At 44.9% G+C, this 25451-nt stretch overlaps 1 protein-coding gene and 1 long non-coding RNA gene across 2 annotated transcripts in view; one reads left to right on the top strand and one right to left on the bottom strand.

Annotated features, from left to right (window-relative positions):
• The window catches only part of FTO (FTO alpha-ketoglutarate dependent dioxygenase), a 426388-nt gene that overhangs the window by 12760 nt on the left and 388177 nt on the right, over positions 1-25451 (bottom strand).
• Positions 837-25451, top strand: part of LOC132657737 (uncharacterized) — a 47695-nt gene continuing 23080 nt past the window's right edge. The window contains exon 1 of the long non-coding RNA XR_009596289.1: positions 837-25451. This exon is cut by the window's right edge and continues 8648 nt beyond it. This is a non-coding gene — a long non-coding RNA (uncharacterized LOC132657737).

The raw sequence follows: 25451 nt of genomic DNA, 5'->3' as shown, positions 1-25451 counted from the left end.
TGTTTCTTCAGCTTTGAAAACTCTTTCCCTAAAATATCCATGTGGCTCGTTCCCCTGTTCCTTCAGGTCATCGATTAAACATAATCCCATGATCAAGGCCTTCCTAGATTGCCCTGCGGAAGAGAGCAGCATCTCCCCTTCCTGCGTATCCAACCCCGTGCTCCCCACTCCCCATCTGTTCCTGCCCCATTTTTTGCTCCACAACACTTGATACCGTGTGTGTGTGTGCATGTGTGTGTGTAAGCTCTCTGAAGGCATGAATTTCTGTTTTACTCATTGCTATATCCTCCAAGCCTAAAGCACAGTTTGGCACATTGTAGCCGCAATAAATGGGCTTTCCCAGGCAGCACAGTGGTAAACAATCCACCTGCTAATGCAGGAGATGCGAGAGACGTGGGTTTGAGTCCTAGGTCGGGAAGAGACCCTGGAGGAGGAAATGGCAGCCACAATAAATAGGGGTGGGAAGCACAGATGACGGAAAGCAACTTGCATCGTGGGAACTTCCAAGTGTACAAAGACGAACTCGTCTCTCTGTGAGAGCACCCATTTTATGAGGAAGACAGTAAAAGAACAAGGTACAGTCAGAGGAGGAATAATGATAATATCTTATTACCCACAGACAAGGAGGATGAGAGGGTAGGAAAAAATATTGGTCTGGAAATTCAAGACCCAGCTCTACCACTAACCTATCCTGAGACTGTGGGCAAAACCCCGACTTTCTGGCCACTGGTACTCAGATCCGTAAAACGAAGGGCTGGGTTAGACAGTCCCTAAGGTTCTTCCCATCTTTAAAAAAATTGGGATTTGATATAAAAATCTATTTAACGACATTTATTTTATTTATTTATTTTTGGTGGTGGCGGGTCTTAGTTGCAGCATGCAGGATCTTCGTTGCGGCACGCGGACTTCTCTCGAATTGTAGCTCTTGGGCTCAGTAGTTGCGGCGTGTGGGCTTAGCTGCCTACACGGCATGTGGGATCTTAGACTCAAACCTGTGTCCCCTGCGCTGGAAGGTGGATTCTCAACCACTGGACCACCAGGGAAGTCCGTCCCTATATATAAATACTATGCTTTACCTCCACATACCTTATCTCAAGTGACCCTCACTACTAGGATAGGAAATAAAGGTGCTGGCCCAGTTGGAGAGATTAGGACTGGAGGCCTTGCTCTAGGTCAGTCACATGGCTGGTTAAGTCATGGAGCTGGGACTGAAATTTCGGTTGTTTGCTAGTTCAGCATTTTTCTAGGAAACCTCACTTCTACTGGTGGAATTGGAAGTACTGCCACTCACTGTTACTCTGATTCAGAAACTACTTTTGCCGGCAAATTCTCATTCCCTCAAGGTAACGCATGTGTATCACAGACTCCACCGGACACTATTCTACTCTAGCCCAAGAAGCCACGGATTCTCTAAGCTGCCATTTCATTTCAAGATTAGAGATAACAAACAGCTCCCACCACCTATGGGTGTCTTATGACAGGAATAAAACTATATTTCAGTGGACCTCTTCAGTCGAAGGGCAAGAAGTCCAAGCAACTGTATCATCAGGATTGCTACGCTAACAAGGCCCCAAACTCCAGAGATGTCAGAAATGTCCTCATCTTGAAGCCAAAGCAAATCTGTGTTTTATACCCCTAGGAACTGAATGATGTTTCTGCAGCTAATGTTTAGAAATTAAAATTGCTTTTACCCACATAAATAGCTATGCTCCTGGGTCCAGTGATCGAAAAGAGGAAAACTCAATAAACTATAATGGTAAATAATTCAAAAGTATAGATATATACATATGCTGTTGTTTAGTCCGTCGGTCATATCTGACTGTAGCCACCAGGCTCCTCTGTCTATGGGATTCTCCAGGCAAGCGGGTAGTCTTTCCCTTCTCCAGGGGATCTTCCCAACCCAGGGACTGTACCTAAGTCTCCTACGTCCCCTGAATTGGTAGGCAGATTCTTCATCACCGAGCCACTGGGGAATCCTTATACATATATGTATATATAACTGTAGGAGAAGGCAATGGCACTCCACTCCAATACTCTTGCCTGGAAAATCCCATGGGCGGAGGAGCCTGGTAGGCTGCAGTCCATGGGGTCGCAAAGAGTCATACACGACTGAGCGACTTCACTTTCACTTTTCACTGTCATACATTGGAGAAGGAAATGGCACCCCAACTGTATCACTTGGCTGTACACCTAAAACTAATATAATATTGAAATCAACTATACTTCAATTTTAAAAAAGGATGACAACTCAGTGTAGCTTACTAAGCGCCTGCCTACTGACCTACTGATCAAGACAGGATTGGGGCAGAAGGGGTTTGGTTAGTGCTCTGTGTATGTGCCTGAGTTCATTCATTCATTCAACAAATATTTCCTAGGTACAAGGATCTAGTGGAGTAGGAAATGGCCATCCACTCCAGTATTCTTGCCTGGAAAATTCCATGGACAGAGGAGCCTGGAGGGCTACAGTCCATGGGGTCGCAAGAATTGGACACGACTGAGTGATTTTCACTTCACAAGGATCTAGAGATACAGTAATGAACTAGACAAAGTTCCAGGTCTCATGGAGGTAACTATTCTACTGAAGGAAGACAGAATAAGCACATGTATTAGTTATAAGGGGCTTCCCAGGTGGCTCAGTGGTAAAGAATCTGCCTGCCAAGCAGGACACACAGGAAATGCTGGTTCAATCCCTGACTTGGGAAGATCCCCTGGAGGAGGAAATGGCAATCTACTCCAGTATTCTTGCCTGGAAAGGCCCCATGGAGAGGCACCTAGAGGGCTACAGGCCATGGGGTTTCAAGGAGTCAGACCCGAATGAGCGACTCAACAACAGCAGTATTAGTTATAAATTGCATCTAGCTGCCAGCAAGAGGGATTAGAAATTAACAGTGGCTGAAGAAGAGGGAAGCTTGTTTTTGCTTTTTCATGGAAGGTCACACGACAGCAATCCACAGACATCCAGGACTCGGGCTGACCACCTATCTTTTTGCTCTGCCTTTCTTAGCTGATGGCTGCCATTTTTGAGCTCACCTTAAGGCCCAGGTGCCTAGCCACTGTATCTGGTATCTCAAGCAGGAGCAGGAAGGTGAGAGGGGTAAAATACACCCTTACCACCTCTTTCTAAGGAAGACAGCCAACCAACCTCCACCTCTAGCTCACACACTAGAACTCAGTCCCCGGGCTACAGAAGAGGCTGGGCAGTGCTGGGTTTTAACTGGATGTGCCAACTTCTTCTTTGCTCCATCAGTACTGGGATTCTACAAACTTATGGTTGCCAGGGAAGAAGGCATAGTTAGGGAGTTCGGGATCATAGTTAGGGAGTTCGGGGTCGACACGTACACACTGTTATATTTAAAATGGTTAACCAACAAAGACCTACTCTATAGCATAGCTCAATGTCACGTGGCAGCCTGGTTGGGAGAGCAGTGTGGGGGAGAATGGATACATGCATATGTATGGCTGAGTCCCTGTGCTGTCCTCCTGAATCTATCACAACACTGGTACTTAGCTATACTCCAAAATAAAATAAAAAGCTTTTTTTTAAAAAAACAAAAACAAAAAAACCCCTGGGTTTCTATACTCAGGAACAAGGAAAGAAAGGGGACAGGATGAGAAACTAGTATTCTCTGCCACACGAAGTCAGTGAATAGACATTAAGGTAATTTCTGCTAGAGATAAATGCTCTGGAGCAAATCAAACAGGAAATGAGTAAGAGAGCGAATGAGGGATGGGGGAATGGTTCTGCCTGGAGTCGGAGGAGCAGGCATCTCCCCCGGGGGAAAGAGATTTTAGGTGACCGTGAGTCAAGCATGGTCAAGAGAAACAGCAAGGAGGCTGAAGGAGGGTGACCAAGGGACGCAGGTGGCAGGATCAGAGAAGACCAGGGCCTCGGCGGCTATTGTACTGACTGATTGTATTCTAAGTGAGGCGGGAAAGCCCGGAGGGGCTTAATAAGGAAAGTGACAGGATCCAGTCTCATCCTCTGTAGAAAACTTTCTTCTTCAGGAACTGGGTGGTCATTTCATGAGAAGAAACTTCTACGTTCAAACTACTCCCGGTGTTGAGTTGATGAAGTGAAATATTCTCCTTAAATCTCTTTCCTGGCCTGATGGGCCCTCCCAAGGCTGGCTGAGAGGGAGGGGACAGCACCGAACCTGACCATCCCCATCGCTTTGACGCTTTGTTTCCATCTGCGCTGGAAGGGAAAAGAAGAGCCTCCCAGCATTCCAAAGTTCACTGGAAGTGTATCTTTCAAATGCAACTCACATCCAGTTTTCGCTTCTCTTTTCCTTCTGGAGGGCTGTAGATTCAGGCTGAGGAAGAAGGGTAATCTTAGATGCTGGGAGACACAGAAGACTAACCTGGGTTCTAAGTCAGTGCAGGGAGGGGTTCCCGCTAAAATGACAGTTTGAAAGCAGGGTTGTTTTTTTTTTTTTTTTTTTTTTAGTTGCACTTCAGTAGAAGCAGACCAAATTCTGAAATTGTCTGAGCCGAAGCTTCTGCTGGGCTACCAGTGTTGCCACCCGTGGACAAAAGCCCGTGGGCGCCTCGGCGAGGAAGGATGAGTTGCCCAGAGACTGCCTAAGGGGCTGCGCGTGGCCTCCAAACTGCAGGTTAACTGGGCGGGTTGATTCATTAATCATCACAGCCACCAAGTTCCCATCCGAGCATCTCCAAGGAGCAAGCAGGCAGAGAGACCGGCCATTATCTATTTATTACTTACAGTCTTGTAGGGTCTCGCCTTTCGCGGGCTGATGCAAAGCCTTCTACGCTGCGGCTTTGAAAGCTTGGGTCTGCAATTCCCTCACTCTCCTGGGTGGTGGTGGGGGGGGGGGCAATGTGATTTCCCCACATGGGTGTTGGCTAGTGGGGTAACCTCGGCAAGGGCACTAAGACAGCATTTTCTCATCTGTCAAGGCAAGACAGCCACTGAGCCCCGGCGTTTCGCCTGGTAAATACTCACACATGGGCCAAGTACCGGCCACCTCATCTCAGAGCCCCCTTGGCTCCGAAAGAAGGCTTTTTTCCACCAGGGAAAAATGAATGAGGCCGCGTCCTTGCCTGGTACCAGTGAGAGATGCGGGGGTGGAAAACCAGAGCATCTCTTTGCAGGAAATACACCCTTGGGCCCTCTCCATGCATCCCAGGCGCTTTCTCATTTGCCAAAATCCAGAAGGTCACAGGGAATCAAAGGACGACTCTGCTTGTGCAGAATGTCATTATAGAGGAGGCTGGGAACAAGAGGCCTGTTACAAGTCACCTCTCCGGCTCCTGCGAACAGGCCGATTAGTGGAGAGGTTCGGCTCCTGACTGAGCGCGACAGGAATGGGGTCAGTGGGGAATGGGCCAGGGCGCGGCGGTGAGTCGGGCTGGCACAGCAAGGGCCTGATTAGCGGCTGTCACCTCCTGCCCCCGTGCCTGGCCTGCCAGCGAGCCAGGCTTCTCAGCCGACTGCTAAGTTAGAATTTCACACTTTTTGGAAGAACAGTTCTGCAGTCGAGACCACCTGGGAGTTGGCACAGACTACCCGACTGAGGGGCCATTATGCTTTCTCCGCATCACCCCCAGCTGCTCGGGGAGCTCAGTGAGATGGAAGGAGCTTGCTGTTCCTAATTTAAATTGCTCTTTCTAGCTGGAGATGGACTGGCCCGGGTCCTAGTGCCCACAGCACCCACTAGTAAGTTACGAGGCTGGGGTCATCTGTGTAATTGCCATTGGCAGGCAGCCTGCCCACGTGGTACAGGAGCACAGGTTTTAGGACAGCTGCCTCACTGCAAACAGTTCTTGCTCTGGCCTCTAATCCAGACCAGAAAGTGTACCATTCATTCATTTCCAACCCCCCACCCCACCCCCCAGTGTACAGAGAAAAAAAGGAAAGGCATTTAAAAATGCAACTGCTTCTAAGGATGAGATGATTTTAAGTCACCTCTTGGACTGATCACGTTGTTTCCTTGATGGAGCAGACGGACATGTGAACTCTGCCTTCCCTGGGGTGCGAGGAAGGGGGATTCTCTGGAGTCTGATTTTACCTTCGTAACAGTTTCACCCAGGGCTGACCACATGAGCAGCCTTCTGGGAGAGATCCGTCCAGGAGGCCAGCAAATACAGACTAGCAGCAATTTAATTGGTTCCAAGTTAATGTCCTTTTCCACTTGGTCTCGTGTAAGCACCTGGGAGTTATGGCCACTAACTTAAAATGATTTATAAAGTTCTGTCCCAGGAGAAGGTCTCTGGACAGGCAGCTAGTGAGGCTCTGAATTATGCCTCCATAGTGGGTGAGTATGAGGATAAAGGAACAGGCTCAGCTGTAAAGAATCTCTCGGAAAAGGGAGGGGAGTCTCATGTTCCAGCAGGGTAATTTTTGACAGTCGTGGCTCTTTTAGATTTCAGATTTGACACAACCTCTATTCTTAGGAGCTCATCTTAGCTTATATCCTTCTCAGTTGGAAGCTGAGGTTAACAGACTTGCTCAGCTCATCTGTGGCAGAGTTGGGCTTCCCTGCTGGCTCAGATGGTAAAGAACCTGCTTGCAATGCCAGAGAGCTGGTTCCATCCCTGGGTCAGGAAGATCTGGAGAAGGGAATGGCTACCCACTCTATCCACTCCAGTATTCTTGCCTGGAGAATCCCATGGACAGAAAAGCCTGGCAGGCTGCATTCCAGGGGGTTGCAAAGAGTCAGACGCAACTGAGCAACTAACACTTCACTTTAGGAGACTAAGGATTTGGTCTGAGGATCCCTAGTTCACCGTGAGTTTGCACGCTTCTTCTTTTTTAAAGTTACAGCTGTTAAGAGCTGACATTATCTGAGGGTCTACTTTGTGCCTCATCGGCATTCTAAGTGCTTTATTCATGTAATCCTAATCACCCTATGATGTTATGATTTTGTTTTAAAGTATTTATATACTTATTTATTTAGGTGCCAGATCTTGGTTGCAGCACTCGGGATCTTTGGCCATGGTTGCAGCATGTGGAATCCTTAGTTGTGGCAAGCGAGATCTAGCTTCCTGATCAGGGATCGAACTTGGGCCCCCTGCACTGGGAACTCGGAGTCTTAGCCACTGGTGCTTAGCCACAGGACCAGGTTAGTCCTGAGGTTATGATGTTTATCCCCAGCTTACAGATGGGAACACTGAGGCACTGAGTGGTGATGTCATTTGCCCAAGGTCACAGAGATTATAACTGACATGACCAAGATATGAGCCCAGGTGATCGGGCGCCACAGCCATACTCCAAACTACCCTATCATGTTACTGAAACAGTGCACAGCCACAGTTTTAAATCTAATGATATAGAAGAGTTTATACAATGAAAAAAGCAGGAGTTCCCCACTCTAATCCATCTCAGCCCTGGATTTGTTTCCAACAGTGGTTGCCTGGTGTATCTCTCACCAATATGTACCACACTTCTGTTCCTTGATCCTTCAACTTCAGATATAATCCTTTGTCTTCCTGCAGTGTGACATTAGGGTTTGACTCTCCTTCTCCTGTGCGTGTGAGACTGGTGTTCCAGGATATTCCGAGGCTCAGCTGGCCCTCTCTGTCATCTGCTTTAAACGGTGATAGCAGCACGGTGACACTAGAGCATTTCTTTTAAAAAGGCTGGAAGCTTCTGCTTTGGGGCACTTGGGTGTCTTGAGCCTCACTGCAAGAAGTCTGGGTATCTACAGGAGAGACCACACAGAAAGGCCAGGTGGAAAGATGGAGGCTGAGTGATCCCAGAGTCCCCAGCTGAACCCAGCCTTTCTGCTCCAGCTGCTGCTCGACTACAGTCCAGGTGAGAGACCCTCAGGGAGGCCAGCAGAAGAGCCTTCTGTCCAGATGAGTCAACGCACAGAAGACCAGGGTCTTATATGAGAATTAGTAACTGTGGTTGAGGGCTTCTCTGGTGGCTCAGACGGCAAAGAACCCGCCTGCCAATGGAGACACGGTTTGATCTCTGGGTCAGGAAGATTCCCTCTTGGAGAAGGAAATGGCAACCCACTTCAGTAGTCCTACCTGGGAAATCCCATGGACAGAGGAGCTTGGTGGGCTACAGTCCATGGGGTTGCAAAAGAGTTGGACACAACTTAGCGACTAGACAACAACAGCAACTGGGTTGTCGCAAGCTGCTAAGTTTTAGAGTGATTTGCTGTGAAGCAAGCAATTGCGATAGAGTTTCTCTGTATTTTTAGTTCCTTAATTATATACCTTTGGAACTTTAGATGATATGCTTACATTCTACATCTCGTTCCATTCACTTTTCTTACTGTGTTAAAAAATATATAATGTACAATTTGCCATTTTACCTACTTTTAAGCATACAATTCAGTGGTATTCATTGCATTCACAGTGTTGTACAAGAATCACCAGTATCTGCTTCTAGAATTTTCTCACCATCACCTCGAACAGAAAGTCTTTAAGCAATTCCCCATTCCCTCTTGCCGCAGTACCGGTAACCTCTAATTGACCTTCTGTCTCTCTGAGTTTGTCTCTTTTAGATAGTTCGTATAAGTGGAATCATATATTTGTCCTTTTGTGTCTGGTTTATTTCAGTTGGCATGTGTTTCTGAGGCTCATACAGGTTACAGCATGTGACAGAATTTTGTTCCCTTTTATGGCTGAATAGTATTCCATTCCATGTATATAACATGTTTGGTTTACTCACTCATCTGCTCATGGATGCTTGGGTTGCTTCCACCTTTTAGCTACTGTGAATAATGTTAGGAAGTATCCATTTGAATCCTTGTTTTCAATTCTTTTGAATTTATTCCTAGGAATGGACTTGCTGGGTCACATACATGGTAATTCATTTAACTTTTTCAGGAACCACCAAATTATTTTCCAAAGGCATTGTGTGGTTTTACATTTCTACCAGCAATGTATGAGGGTTCTAATTTCTCCACATCCTTGCTAACACTTGCTATTTTGTTATTTTAAAAAAATTATTATAGCTCTCTTAGTAGGTGTGAAGTAGTCTCTCATTGTGGTTTTAATTTACATTTCCCTAATGATTAATGGTCATAAGCATCTCTTCATGGACTTACTAGATATTTGTATATCTTCTTTGGAAAAATATCTAATCGATTCCTTTGCCTATTTTTTAATTGAGTTGTTCGTCTCTTAGTTCTTGAATTTTAGGAGTTCTTTATAGTCTGGAGAGTAAACTTTTATCAGATATATGATTTGCAAGATTTTTTCCTCTACTCTGTAGGTTGTCTTTTCACTTTCCTGACAGTGTTCTTTGATGCACAAAAGTTTTTCATTTTTGATGAATTTATCTGTTTTTTCTTAGGTTCCACTAACTTTTGGCAGAATCTCTCAACTTCCCCTTTTATAAGATAAAGATAAGAGTGCCCAGTATAGGATGAGAGACTGGGCCAGTTAACAGCTAAACAGAGTTGCAGGAATAAGAGATACCTGATGTTTCATGAACTGTGGTGGAAGGATCTTTTCCATCTGTGTGTTATTCTTAAGCCAGTTGTTGATTTTCAGCAAATGGCAGAAAGTGAACAGGAACTAAAAACCCTCTTGATGAAAGTGAAAGTGGAGAGTGAAAAAGTTGGCTTAAAGCTCAGCATTCAGAAAACGAAGATCATGACATCTGGTCCCATCACTTCATGGGAAATAGATGGGGAAACAGTGGAAACAGTGTCAGACTTTATTTTGGGGGGCTCCAAAATCACTGCAGATGATGACTGCAGCCATGAAATTAAAAGACGCTTACTCCTTGGAAGAAAAGTTATGACCAACCTAGACAGCATATTGAAAAGCAGAGACATTACTTTGACGACTAAGGTCCGCCTAGTAAAGGCTATGGTTTTTCCAGTAGTCATGTATGGATGGGAGAGTTGGACTGTGAAGAAAGCTGAGTGCCAAAGAATTGATGCTTTTGAACTGTGGTGTTGGAGAAGACTCTTGAGAGTCCCTTGGACTGCAAGGAGATCCAACCAGTCCATTCTGAAAGAGATCAGCGCTGGGATTTCTTTGGAGGGAATGATGCTGAAGCTGAAATTCCAGTACTTTGGCCACCTCATGTGAAGACTTGACTCATTGGAAAAGACTCTGATACTGGGAGGGATTGGGGGCAGGAGGAGAAAGGGACGACTGAGGATGAGATGGCTGGATGGCATCACTGACTCGATGGACGTGAGTCTGAGTGAACTCTGGGAATTGGTGATGGACAGGGAGGCCTGGCGTGCTGCGATTCATGGGGTCGCAAAGAGTCGGACATGACTGAGCGACTGAACTGAACTGAACTGAAACACTACCTGACAAGCAGTTAATGTGAATTATTTAAAAAATAACTTAGAATCTTTACACCCACTCAGATTGGAAGTTTTCAGTCTGCACTTCCACAAATGTATAGAATCTGACTGTGTACCTGCCTTATTTCTTCCATTAACCCAGAGGGAGCCGATGAGCATCTCCGCACCTATCCGATTCTAGCCCAGAAGAATCACAGTATCTGATATCCCTAGTAAACATTTTCATGGAACTTAGCCCTCAAACCTTCTGGCCAGAGATTTTAGTCCTTTAAAAGAATTTCCTGCCATCTTCAATTAGATTTGTAAGAGACTGAGGTATGGTTATTAACCCCGTACACGTCCATGCATCCTAACTGGCGGCAAGTCATCCTTTACATAATCACAGACACCTCTTTGTAGCGTGAGTGTTGGTGAACAAGGCAAATAGAGAACCTATTACCATGGAGGAGAATTTCCCAGGATGCAACTGCAGCTCAGGGCGCATAGTCTGACCTTCAGTATAACCAATCTGCATAACAGCAAACTTAACACAATGATAGTCTCCTTGAATAACAGCTCTACTTGGGCGTTTCTTACAGCTGATTATCATTTTTCCCCCTATTGAAAACGTTTAATTCACTGCCGTCTGGAATGTCTATTTTATGTGTGGGGCGCATATGATACCAAATGTCTCATTACTGTTTTGGTCCTTCCCATCAGAAAGGAAACTTGGCTTGGTAGAAGACATGAAAAAAGTATGGGGTCAGGTCAGTGCCGAGCTGTATCAGGTCAGTATAAATGTTCTCAAAACTGTATTTGCAAAAGCCAGCATTGCTGTTAAGACAATTGCATGTGCTCTATCTTGGTTCTAAACATTTAATGGTGTTTTGCAGAACTGCTTATAATTTGGAAAACTGGAAACAATCTGCTGCTAAGTCACTTCAGTTGTGTCTGACTCTGTGCGACCCCATAGACAGCAGCCCACCAGGCTCCCCCGTTCCTGGGATTCTCCAGGCAAGAACACTGGAGTGGGTTGCCATTGCCTTCTCCAATGCATAAAAGTGAAAAGTGAAAGTGAAGTCACTCAGTCGTGTCTGACTCTTAGCAACCCCATGAACTGCAGCCTACCAGGCTCCTCTGTCCATGGGATTTTCCTGGTAAGAGTGCTGGAGTGGGGTGCCATTGCCTTCTCCAGGGAAACAGCCTAAATGTCCATTATTATGGGACTAACACTGAACAATGGTATATACAACCTATCGACATCTCTGCAACAATTAAATAGATTTATATCATATGTTCTAACGTAGGGAGATTCCCAAATCTAGATATGTTATTGAGTAACAAAAGCAAGCCGGGTATTGACTGGCAGAACCAATGGTGGTTTGTCATGACCATTTAGGTAAAACAAAGAAAACATATTTGTCTGCAGTACATCTACAGGTCTATAAATGCACAGAAAAATATTTGGAAGGGTGAGAAGGTCTGAGATTTAGGGGTAGTACTCAAAGAGTACTTGATGAAGTTTTAATGGTGAAAAAACCAAAATACCTTAGAGTTAGGGACATGAATCAGCTGTTAAAGAATATAAGCAGCTTCAGTTCTCACTTCTGTTCTACCAGCCAGAATTCTGGAAACTCAGCAAGAAGTAAATTCTTGGTTTAGTCAATACAGGAATTTGAAGTCAACCAGGTGAAACAACTCCTTTGCATCTTAAAGGAGAATTTACCTACAACATCCTGGTTGTTTCAGTAAAGGTAGGGTCCTCTGAAGATTGGAGTAGAAAAGGGATTTCTCCAGACTATTTCATCTTCCCCAGACTCCTGCCATTCCACTGAAACTGAAGCCTTGCAAGCAGGGAGAGGAAAAAAAAATACAGGACCAGTGGCTATACTTATTTTAAACACCTAAGCTTTATAAAACTTCTTTCATCTACATGTCTCTTAAGAAAACTGTCAAAGCAACAAAGAAGCAAAGTGGAAACAGATGTTTTTCTACCAAAAATGCTCTCAGGAATGGTTTCAGATATTCACATTCATTTTCTAAGTAATGGTACCAACCAGCTCTTCTTGTCCACCATTACAGCCCCTGGCGTGTTTCTCGGGGCCCCTCTGACACATGCTTAGACAGGACCTGGCCCCAGCACCCTAGGTTCCCAGCAAGCCCTGTGGTCAGAGGAAGGCACGCAGCTCCCGGTCAGCTCAGCCTCTGGGCATCTCGATCCACAGGCCTAACTAAGACTGCATGCTCTGCAGGCCAAGTCAGGGCAATGGCATTTTATTCTCCGACTGATTTCGTTTTTCCCTTTGGGGGCAGGGCAGCCCACTGGAACTCCTCTGGGATGTGAACGGTCCTCGGAACCCAGGCTCTTCCCCTCCAGTTCACGACCCCTCCCCCAAGTCTCTGCTTTTAGGCACCTCAGTTGCTAAAGGCATTTAACTTTAATTCCATTTGACTTCAATTGTGTCCAAATTACTGTAAAAAGGAAGAAGACAACAAGCTGTAAATATGAAGAGAGACAGAAAATCATTGAGAATCCTGCCTTTATGAATATTTGATGAAGAAAGGTTAGATCCATAGCTGGTAAATTATAAGAAATTATGTCCATCATGTGACTCTGTCAGCAAAGGTTAATACAAATGGGTTGGGACTTAGTTGGGATGACAACGCAGATTAAAAAAGATTTGTCCTGTCCTCTCTGCAATTAGTTTCTCTCCTATTATTAGTGTAATAGACTTGATCATTAGGATTACGGCAACAGAACAACTGCTCAGTGAAATCATTTTGTTTTGCAGACCCAGTGTTGCGTTTTCACAATAAATTTTTCATCTCTGCTAATCTTGCCCTTAATTGTGTGGTTGCTGTGGGCAGGATCCAATGATTAACTCTTTTGCTCCTACAATGCCCTTGCCATCAAGTACGCTGATTACATGCAGACTGAACGTGTGCGCCTACATTTTTCTGTAGCTGGATACATGGCTCTCGTGGTTCATTTAGCGCAAGCAGAAAAATGGTTATTTTTGCTCAAATAACAGCTCCAGTCAAGTGTGAAATTGTATATAATTGTGTTATAGGATTTTGCCCAGGTTAAAGGGCTTCTTGGGGTTTGCATTATGAACCTCATTTCTCAGGTATTTATGATTCGTTTTCCACTTTTAAAAAATCTGAATTAGGCTTAACTTTCTCTGCTCGGAGGCCTTATTGTCGTTGTTGTTGTTATCATTTTGCAAAGGGGATTAAAGGACTCATCTCACATGCTTTGAACCAAGGCAGAGAATGTAATTGATGTCAAGCACAGTGAGCTGGGAGATAGAACAAACAGCACGATGGACCCCGACAACTGAAGGCGTAATTTATCCAACTGGTGGCTTGGATTTCCAGTGGTACCCTGATGCCCTTTCAACAAGGTTGAAGACCTTGGAGATGGAAGCCAAAGAGAGGGTGGAGTGAATAAATAACAAGGTAAAGAAAGACAAATCAGAGGGTTCTGAAGTTTCCAGCTATTCCAGACCAGACTCCAAGCAAACAACTGATAAACAAAATGCAATGAATGACGCGGTGCTAGCTTACTTATCATCACTCTGTGCTCTTTATAGACAACTCTATTGCCTTTACCGAAGACCACTCTTTTTTGATACCTACACACCATGCATCACATACCACTGAGTTGCTACACAGTTTCTGAAGGAGGGATGTGGCTGATGGAATACTTAAAGATCACTACCAGATGAGGAGAAGGGCAAATATGATTTCTGCCATGGCGGGGGGGTGGGGGTTGTCCAGGAGGGGAAGTTGAAGAGAATGGAGGGCACTCACAACAGAAAAGGAAAATAAAAAATAAAAACCTAAACACATAAATGTCATAAATGCTAAGAAATTAAGAGACCCGAGAGGCCCAATGCAATGGCACCTCACTCCAGCACTCTTGCCTGGAAAATCCCATGGACGGAGGAGCCTGGTGGGCCACAGTCCATGGGGTCTCTAACAGTCGAACACGACTGAGCGACTTCCCTTTCACTTTTCACGTTCATGCATTGGAGAAGGAAATGGCCACCCACTCCAGTGTTCTTGCCTGGAGAATCCCAGGGACGGGGAGCCTGGTGGGCTGCCGCCTATGGGGTCGCACAGAGTCGGACACGACTGAAGCGACTTAGCAGCAGCAGCAGCAGAGGCCCAATGCAGAAGACAAAATGTTTTCCCAAATCTAATGTAAGGCTACAAATGAACTTATTTACAAAACAGAAAGAGACTCACAGACCTAGAGAACGAACTTATGGTTGCCAGTGGGGATGGAAGCGGGGGAAGGGACAGTTAGGGAGTTTGGGATCAACATGTACACACTGCTATATTTAAAATGGTTAACCAACAAAGTCCTACTGTATAGCACAGGGAACTCTGCTCAACGTCATATGGCAGCCTGGATGGGAGGGAAGTTTGAGGGGAGAATGGATACGTGTATATGTATGGCTGAGTCCCTTTGCTGTCTACCTGAAAACAGCACAGCATTGTTAATTGGCTACACTCCAATATAAAATAAAAAGTTTAAAAAAGATAAAGTAAGGCTACAAAATGTAGATAACTAGGGAAAAACTCTCAGGAAGAGTTAAGTGTGACAGCCAAAAGAATAATGGGAACTGTCACGCCTGTAGCAATCTCACTGTAGAAGCGGTGTCTAAGCAAGGTCTGCCGAGAGACACCCCTCAACTGAAGCATACACTCTGCCCCCACTTGCAGTCAGCCCCAAGGAGGAGACTTAACACATCAGGGAGCTTGCCGGATTATCAGATCAACTAATCAATAGCATTGACAATATCCGTGCCTAAAAGCATGGGTGAAGGAAGCAGTAAGTGAGGCACCAAAGCAGACAGAATCTTTGCCAATGCATTACCTTGGACCTTTGACTTCTGCCAAGCGCCCCAGAGGCACGGGACTTTTCTTCCCAAGACCTGGGATTTTCTGCCTAAGTGACTTTGACCTGTTTGAGCTGAGTCAATTGCATCCCTCACCAGCAATGGGTACCGGGGACGTAGGCAAATGGCGCAGACCCAGTCTCCCAGGCATCAGAAGCAGCGTGTCGGGTCATGCCATTACCGGCTCCCGGCAGCCCTGCCTCCCGGCCTCTGTAAATCTCAGCTGTGTGTGTGCAACATTGCCGGGCTCAGTGGAATACAAATGGCTTCTCCATGTACCTGCATGGCTCCTGAGACTTGAGCCACCTGAAGAGTTCTCTTCTCTCCGTGTGACCTACACCTGGAGGCTCTGAAAAGACATTCTGGCCCCTCTCAACTCACTGAATTTAATGCTCTAGAAAGTAACCAGATTTCATCACTGAGAATGAAGCTAACTCAGAGAGACAAAGGAAATACACTCTTCATGTCCCCAAATCTATAAAAGAGCATTCGGGGCCATTCAGAACCCAACTCATTAAATCCAAGCCGAAAATGTTCTGTGGAGTTTGAGCATCCCCTCCAAACTGCTGCTTCTGCTGTAGCATTGTGGATCCTAGCCCCTAAATATCAAGCTGAACCCTAAATTGAGAAACACATTTGTAGCTGATAAAGCCTAGAGCAGGACCATCAAGAGAAGAGGACTAAACAAACAAGTATCTGCTATGGATTAGTTGGCTTCCCTGGTGGCTCAAATGGGAAAGAAACTGCCTGCAATGCAGGAGACCCCAGTTTGATCCCTGGGTAGGGAAGAGTCCCTGGAAAAGGGAAGGGCAACCTGCACCAGTCTTCTTGCCTCGGGAATCCCATGGACAGAGGAGCCTGGCACGCTATAGTTCATGGGGTTGCAAAGAGTCGGGCACATCTTAGCAACTAACACCACTACTATGGATTAGTTACTTGATTTAACTTAAATTTTTTTATTGAGTTATAATTTATATACCATACAATTCACTTGCTTTACTTGCACAATTCAAGGATAGTTCCCTGATCAGGGATGGAACCCAAGCCCTCAAGATTGTAAATGCAAGTCTTAACCGATGAACTGCCAAGGCAAGTTCTGGATTTAACTTTCTTAACTCTGCATAATCATTTAAAGTTTAGTGATGAAGAAACTGAGACTTAAGACAAACAGATTACGTAACTTGTCCAAAGACACAGAGCTTCTCCAAGGAAAGACTGGGATTCAAACTCAGGTTTGGCAGGCTCCAAACCACTACCCAAAACTCTGAGTACCATCGAATGTTGCTTCGTTTCTACCAGAGGGACAAAAGACAGCTTAGCAGACACAGTAAAGGCTAATAGAGGAAATGCCACTCCTTCAAACTTCCAAACTCCCAGAGAATAAGATGCACACTTTGGAAGGGATACTGCTATTGGCATTTGTTCCGATCTCCATCAGGACACAGAACGGGGGTGTGAACATGGGACCCCAAGAGGTAAAATGCAGAATTTCTGTGAACACAGAGCCCTCATGGTCCACATCCGTACCAGTCACTGGGCTCTCTTACCCATGACAAAGCCAAGGTTTTCTAAAATGGGCAGATTATTGTAGTCTGCCTGGCTGTGCTGTAACTATTTCAAGGACTATTAAATTAAACCCTGGAGACGGTTTCCCTTAAGATAAAGAGCATGCTTTTTATTGTGCCATCAAAGGAGACCAGAAAACCTGAAGCTTTCAGCTTTAAAGACAACATAATGAGATCAGAGATTTTGCTTGCAAAGAAATTAACTTTCGGTTAATTAATGAAAGTAACCTTAAACAGCGGGCGTGTTGCCAACAACCAGGACACTATAATAAAAAGGAGGCGGGGAGATAATGGGCTGCTTTCAAGGGGCCAGGGCTCAGCAGCCCAGAAAAGAAATTTGATGAGGATGCTGCTTGTAAATTTGATCTCAAATTCTTAAGATGAACAAATAATGGTCTTATCTGTAATAAAGTCGGCTACAAATGCTTTCTTTTCACCCATAATTTTCTGTTCAATTTAGATAGAAGATTTAATTAGATGCTGGTGAAACACTAGTTATTTAATAAAACCCTTAATCAAAATCTAATCGATGGTACATAGAAACCACTGTAACATAATCACAATTTAAAAAAAATACATTTTAGAGTATTCACTTTTTACAATTAAGAAAATCTGTGGGTGCAATATATTCTGTTTCCTGCTCAAGGCAGGAGCTAAGAAGGCAAACCCAATTTAAAAAGAGCCCCCAAACTGCAACCCTTTCTCTCTTCTCATAAAGTTTGCTTTTAATGATTTTCTTTTGTCCGTTGCAACCAAAAGGGGCCCTTGAGCCAAAATGAAGAATGATCCCTCCCACCTCATAAAGTTTTTAAACTAAAATTTGCTTATCATGAGAAACTGACTTTTAAGAATTTCTAAAATTGTCTGAGAAGCAATATGGGGCCCTCAATCTGTTAAATTCAATTGTAGTTTTGCCATTATAGACTTGTGGGAATCCTGAAATTCCCAAAGAGTATGATAATGGATCAAAAATGACACAGCATATATGAAGGTGATGTTAAAGATACTGTGAGTATATGCCTAAGCTTCTAAGTACTTTAACCGGAGGCAGAATTGCGAACTAAACATCCTGAGCACCTCCCAGATTTCACTCAATATGGTGATTTTTCGAGGTCACATTTCCTACATAAACTTTAAAAAAATTGATTTATGTATCTTTGGCTGCACTGGGTCTTTGTTGTTGCAAGTGGGCATTTTCTAAGTGCGCTGAGCAGAGGCTCCTCTCTAGCTGCTATGATGTACAGGGCTTCTCATTGCAGTGACTTCTCTTGTTGCAGAGCACAGTCTTTAGTTACAGGAGTTAGTGGTCGTGGCGCTCGTCCTTGCTCTGGGGCATGTGGGATCTTACTGGACCAGGGGTTGAACTTGTATCCCTTGCATTGGCAGGAGGATTCTCAACCACTGGACCACCAGTGGAGGTCTCCTACATATAACTTTTATATTTGTGGGAATGTTGGTTTCCATGTGAAGTTGCTCCTGTAAGCTCTCAGCCTCTGAAGCAAGAATTAAATGGCAAAATTTTAGAAACGTTGGTCATCTGCACTCTGCAGATCAGTGAAAGGAGCTGGAGAGCTTGGAGGCAGAGACACTGCCCTTGACTCAACAGTTCAAATTCTATTTCCTATATGCTGTGTTTCTTTCCTTGACATTGCATGACTCTGACTGAAATAATTTCTGAAACTCACAGAATGGGGGTAGAACTTAACTTAGTAGAAGTGATAACTCCCCTGGCCCAAGATGCTGGTGGAAATCAGTTTGCTTTCTGCTGATGTCTTTAACTGACCCAGCACTGAAACTCACAAGCCTGTGAAGTGAGCTCTCTGTGTCCTTGGCTGTGGCCATGTGGTGTCTCTGCTCATGTCTGATTTGAGAAGGTCACTGTTTAATGCATCTGGATGCTGCGATCATCCAGATTTAATCATCAGAATGGGGGTTCCAGTGGCTTCCGCCGTATATAAATTTAAATAATGGCCCCTCCCCTTTTGAAGGAAGGAAAGTCCATAGAATTCGCCCATCTGTTCCATGGGGCTGTTCATTCTGACTTTCTGATTAGATATCTCCTACTATCCAGGGCACGCCGTAATCTCCAAACAATGCTGCAGTGTTTGGGGGCATCTGATGATTTATAGCGCTTGTTATTTTTGGTTCAAATCTGCTGCCTCTTTGGCTACTGACCTGAGGGCAGGGCATGGGATGAACTGAACATGGTCGGAGCTTATTTCAATCCACTGTGCACAAGAGGCAGCCAGTGTGTGTGGTGGCGAGGTGACTATTGAGCACTCAAGAATGTGTCCTGAGTGGATGTCAGGCTGGATCTCATTTCTGTGTCTGCCATGCCGATACCCGCATGGCTGGCTCAGCCGCTAGCGCGAGCCCAGTCTCAGACTGGGCTGGAGGACAATAGATATTAGGGACCTGCCACAAAGTTCCTGGAAAATGGGATGCGGACATGATCTGAATTAAGATCTCATTGCCTCCTTTGGGAAGGTGGGGCTTGAGACAGCCCCGGGAGCCCCTCTGCCTGTATCTCTTTCCAATGGGAGCTATGTTCCATCAGTCACCTTCCCACCCTCCCCTCTAAACACTGGCTTCTTCTCTGCCTCATTGCCATACCCAGGGACAAGAGACACATTCTTTTGTTGGGGGAAAAAAAAAAAATGTTGATGTGCTTCCAGGTCTGAAAAGCAAAATAGGAGAAAGAAAAATCCCAACCCCCATTTTTTGGAGAAAGCACAGAGGCTGTCTCTGATGCTTTCTTAAATATTAACATTATAATGAGAAGACATGGGGTTTAGCTCCACTTGTGGGTTTTACACAACATCCTGCCCCAACAGGATCTTTTGAGGCCCCGTGATGCCTCAGAGCACGAGCTGTTCTTCCAGAGGGATGTTGACTTTTGTGGTCTATTAAGCAAGCAATGCATAAGTCAAAGTATATTTTTGCAGGAGAATGCTGACGCAAGCGCTCCAGGGCCAAACTGTCTGAGTTGGTCACTTCTCCACTGGGCTTTTGCTAAAGAGAAGTTTCCATAATGGGACAAGGGTGGTGGCCAGCTTTGGTGTTCAAACAATTATTGACCAGGTGCAAAAGCCATGGAAGGAGACTGTTATCTCTGTGCTCCTGGGGAAGCCGCTGAAGCTCCCGGGTGATGCGTGGCATTCAAGGCAAGCTGGCTCTGGCGTCCTAGTATAGTGAACAGTGGCCCCACACCACTGGGCAGCTTAGACTCAGTGGTTGAGACCCTGAGCTCTGAAGTCCAAGAGAGGCATAGGGTGGAGTCCTGACTGTATGACTGAACTTGGGAAAATGACAAAATCTTGCTGAGCATCCTTATCCATAAGTGGGGAAGTAAAAATTCATTTCATGGCACTGCTGGGAAGACTCCCCAAGGTCACAGTTGTGAAGGGTAGGATAGCCCAATGCCTGGCACACAGTCATGAGCTCAACAGATGACAGCTACTATTCTTCGTGTAATGTCTTCCCTGGTGCTTGGTGACTGCAAGTGTTAGTGGAAGTGTTATCATTCAGTTGTGTCTGACTCTTTGTGACCCCACAGACTCTATGTAGCCCACCAGGCTCCTCTGTCCATGGGATTCTCCAGGCAAGAATACTGGAGTGGGTTGCCATTCCCTTCTCCAAGGGATCTTCCCAACCCAGGGATTGAACCCACGTCTCCTGCATTACAGGCAGATCCTTTACTGTCTGAGCCGCCTGGGAAGCCCTGGTGACTGCAAACTGTGACAGTTTCTGTGACAGTTATTCCATCACTGTCTTTTAAAAAATTAATTTATTTTATTTTTATGTATTTGGCTGTGCTGGCTTTGGTTGCAGCACTAGGGATTCTTCGTTGAGGTACACAGACTCTCTAGTTGTGGTGCACGGACTCACTAGTTGCATGCAGCTAGTTGCACTTAGCTGCCCCGTGGCACATGGGAGCTTAGTTCCTCAGCCAGGGACTGAACATACATCCCCTGCATTGCAAGGGGGATTCTTAACCACTGGACCACCAGGGAAGTCCCCATCACTGTCTTGAAGTCAAGAGTTGCCTCCACTTTCCTCCTAATTGTGGTTCTTAGCTCTCTCTAGTATTCCAAGGCATGACTTCACCCTATGGTTGGCATCACGTGAGAATGGCAGAAATGGTGCAAGCTCTGGTGCAGAGTTGACAAAATGGTGGCTCAAGGGTGACATTTTGCTCCCAAATATTTACTGTGGCCCCAATAGTTTTGGCTTTTTTACAGTTTTTTTCTTTTTTAAAAAAGAAGTGAATCAGTTATTTTTTGCAAAAAGAAAAAGAAATGTAGAGATTTTGTTCAAACAGTCAGATGTTTGGCTTTGCTTGAAAAACTGAAAGACGTGCTTATCTGGGTCAATATCCCCCCAGGATGATAACTAGGGGGAGCCGAGTAGTGGCTGCCCCCTTTAGACAGGACACATGTGCTCCAGTGTGAATCAAATCCCACCTCTCCACGCTCGGCCTGCTTCATTCATCTCTGTTACGTTCTGCTCCAGCTCACTGGGCTGTAAAAGAGCCAACCCATGTCTGTGGCCATGCACCATCCGCTGGCTGTCTCGTGTCTTCTAGGATGCTGCCATTTTGCTTTCTGAATTCTCAGTTCAGAAGGGCCTTGGTTGAGGAAGGCTTCCTTGTCGTCTGCTGAGTTGCCCCACTTCACAGGAGTTCCTTGGTGGGCTCTGCATGTTTTTCCCAGGGTGACCATCAACAAACAGCCTGTCCCTCATTTATTTTCATTCCCTAACTCTAGGGAACAGGCAAATTTACCCTTGGAGTACAGAATGAAGCAGAGCAAAGGCTAATAGAGTTTTGCCAAGAGAACGCACTGATCATAGCAAACACCCTCTTCCAACAACACAAGAGAAGACTCTACACATGGACATCACCAGATGGTCAACACCGAAATCAGACTGATTATATTCTTTGCAGCCAAAGATGGAGAAGCGCTATACAGTTAGCAAAAACCAGACTGGGAGCTGACTGTGGCTCACATCATGAACTCTTTATTGCCAAATTCAGACTTAAATTGAAGAAAGTAGAGAAAACCATTAGACCATCCAGGTATGACCTAAATCAAATCCCTAATGATTATACAGTGGAAGTGAGAAATAGATTTAAGGAATTAGATCTGATAGACAGAGTGCCTGAAGAACTATGGATGGAGGTTTGTGACATTGTACAGGAGACAGGGATCAACACCATCTCCAAGAAATGCAAAAAAGCAAAATGCCTGTCTGAGGAGGCCTTACAAATAGCTGTGAAAAGAAAGGAAGCAAAAAGCAAAGGAGAAAAGGAAAGATATACCCATTTAAATGCAGAGTTCCAAAGAATAGCAAGGAGAGATAAGAAAGACTTCTTCAGCGATCAATGCAAAGAAATAGAGGAAAACAATAGAATAGGAAAAACAATAGAATAGGAAAGACTAGAGATCTCTTCAAGAAAATTAGAGATACCAAGGGAACATCTAAGCATCACTACGAACAAAGCTAGTGGAGGTGATGGAATTCCAGTTGAGCTGTTTCAAATCCTGAAAGATGATGCTGTCAAAGTGCTGCACTCAAGATGCCAGCAAATTTGGAAAACTCAGCAGTGGCCACAGGACTGGAAAAGGTCAGTTTTCATTCCAATCCCAAAGAAAGGCAATGCCAAAGAATGCTCAAACTACCGCACAACTGCACTCATCTCACATGCTAGTAAAGTAATGCTCAAAATTCTCCAAGCCAGACTTCAGCAATACGTGAACCGTGAAGTCCCTGATGTTCAAGCTGGTTTTAGAAAAGGCAGATGAACCAGAGATCAAATTGCCAACATCCTCTGGATCATAGAAAAAGCAAGAGAGTTCCAGAAAAACATCTATTTCTGCTTTATTGACTATGCCAAAGCCTTTGACTGTGTGGATCACAATAAACTGTGGAAAATTCTGAAAGAGATGGGAATACCAGACCACCTAACCTGCCTCTTGAGAAATCTGTATGCAGGTCAGGAAGCAACAGTTAGCACTGGACATGGAACACCAGACTGGTTCCAAATAGGAAAAGGAGTACGTCAAGGCTGTATATTGTCACCCTGCTTATTTAACTTCTATGCAGAGTACATCATGAGAAATGCTGGACTGGAAGAAACACAAGCTGGAGTCAAGAATGCCGGGAGAAATATCAATAACCTCAGATATGCGGATGACACCACCCTTATGGCAGAAAGTGAAGAGGAACTAAAAAGCCTCTTGATGAAAGTGAAAGAAGAGAGTGAAAAAGTTGGCTTAAAGCTCAACATTCAGAAAACAAAGATCATGGCATCTGGTCCCATCACTTCATGGCAAATAGATGGGGAAACAGTAGAAACAGTGTCAAACTTTATTTTTTTGGGCTCCAAAATCACTGCAGATGGTGACTGCAGCCAGGAAATTAAAAGAGACTTACTCCTTGGAAGAAAAGTTATGACCAAGCTAGATAGTATATTCAAAAGCAGAGACATTACTTTGCCAACAAAGGTCCGTCTAGTCAAGGCTATGGTTTCCCAGTGGTCATGTATGGATGTGAGAGTTGGACTGTGAAGAAGGCTGAGCGCTGAAGAATTGATGAGTTTGAACTGTGGTGTTGGAGAAGACTCTTGAGAGTCCCTTGGACTGCAAGGAGATCCAGCCAGTCCATTCTGAAGGAGATCAACCCTGGGATTTCTTTGGAAGGAATGATGCTAAAGCTGAAGCTCCAGTACTTTGGCCACCTCATGTGAAGAGGTGACTCATTGGAAAAAGACTCTGATGCTGGGAGGGATTGGGGGCAGGAAGAGAAGGGGATGACAGAGGATGAGATGGCTGGATGGCATCACGGACTCGATGGACGTGAGTCTGAGTGAACTCCAGGAGTTGGTGATGGACAGGGAGGCCTGGCGTGCTGCGATTCATGGGGTCGCAAAGAGTCGTACATGACTGAGCGACTGAACTGAACTGAACTGAACTGAAGGGAACATCTCATGCAAAGATGGTCACAATAAAGGACAGAAATAGTATGAACCTAACAGAAGCAGAAGATATTAAGAAGAGGTGGCAAGAATACACAGAAGAACTGTAGAAAAATAATCTTCATGACCCAGATAATCATGATGGTGTGATCACTCACCTAGAGCCAGACATCCTGGAATGTGAAGTCAAGTGGGCCTTAGGAAGCATCACTATGAACAAAGCTAGTGGAGGTGATGGAATTCCAGTTGAGCTTTTTCAAATCCTAAAAGATGGTGCTGTGAAAATGCTGCACTCAATACGCCAGCAAATTTGGAAAACTCAGCAGTGGCCACAGGACTGGAAAAGGTCAGTTTTCATTCCAATCCCAAAGAATGGCAATGCCAAAGAATGCTCAAACTACCACACAATTGAACTCATCTCACATGCTAGCAAAGTCATGCTCAAAATTCTCCAAGCCAGCTTCAACAGTATGTGAACCGTGAACTTCCAGATGTTCAAGCTGGTTTTAGGAAAGGCAGAGGAACCAGAGATCAAATTGCCAAGATCCGCTGGATCACTGAAAAAGCAAGAGAGTTCCAGAAAAACATCTATTTCTGCTTTACAGACTATGCCAAAGCCTTTGACTGTGTGAATCACAATAAACTGTGGAAAATTCTGAAAGAGATGGGAATACCAGTCCACCTGACCTGCCTCTTGAGAAATCTATATGCAGGTCAGGAAGCAACAGTTAGAAATGGACATGGAACAACAGACTGGTTCAAAATCAGGAAAGGAGTATATCAAGGCTGTATATTGTCACCCTGCTTATTTAACTTATATGCAGAGTACATCATGAGAAATGCTGGGCTGGATGAAGCACAAGCTGGAATCAAGAATGCCGGGAGAAATATCAATAACATCAGCTATGCAGATGACACCACCCTTATGACAGAAAGTGAAGAGGAACTAAAGAGCCTCTTAATGAAGGTGAAAGAGGAGAGCGAAAAAGCTGGCTTAAAGCTCAACATTCAGAAAACAAAGATCATGGCATCTGGTCCCATCACTTCGTGACAAATAGATAGGGAAACAGTGGAAACAGTGGCAGACTTTATTTTGGGGGGCTCTAAAATCACTGCAGATGGTGACTGCAGCCATGAAATTAAAAGACGCTTACTCTTTTGAAGGAAAGTTATGTCCAACTTAGACAGCGTATTAAAAAGTAGAGACATCACTTTACCAACAAAGGTCCATCTAGTGGAGGAATGGTGAGAGTTGGACTATAAAGAAAGCTGAGTGCCGAAGAATTGATGCGTTTGAACTGTGGTGTTGGAGAAGACTCTTGAAGAGTCCCTTAGACTGCAAGGAGATCCAACCAGTCCATCCTAAAGGAGATCAGTCCTCAATGTTCATTGGAAGGATTGATGTTGAAGCTGAAACTCCAATACTTTGGGCTAGCTGATGCGAAGAACTGATTCATTTGAAAAGACCCTGATGCTGGGAAAGATTGAGGGCAGAAGGAGAAGGGGACGACAGAGGATGAGATGGTTGGGTGGCATCACTGACTCAATGGACATGAGTTTGAGTAAACTCCAGGAGTTGATGATGGACAGGGAGGCCTGGCGTGCTGCGGTCCATGGGGTTGCAAAGAGTCAGATAATGATTGAGCAAACTGAACTGAACTGAACTGAACTCTAGGTAAACTGATGGATATGTCTGCTTCTGTGATAGCATTCCTGGCTTCACTTGGGGGCCAGTTTAGATGTAAAGAATATCAGGCGGTATCATATCACAAAGTCCAGA

This window comes from Ovis aries, chromosome 14 (assembly GCF_016772045.2).
Source record: "Ovis aries strain OAR_USU_Benz2616 breed Rambouillet chromosome 14, ARS-UI_Ramb_v3.0, whole genome shotgun sequence".
NCBI classification, from domain to species: Eukaryota; Metazoa; Chordata; class Mammalia; order Artiodactyla; family Bovidae; genus Ovis; species Ovis aries.
Note: the sequence above shows the minus strand (reverse complement) of the source record. Positions and strands in the feature narration are given on the sequence as shown.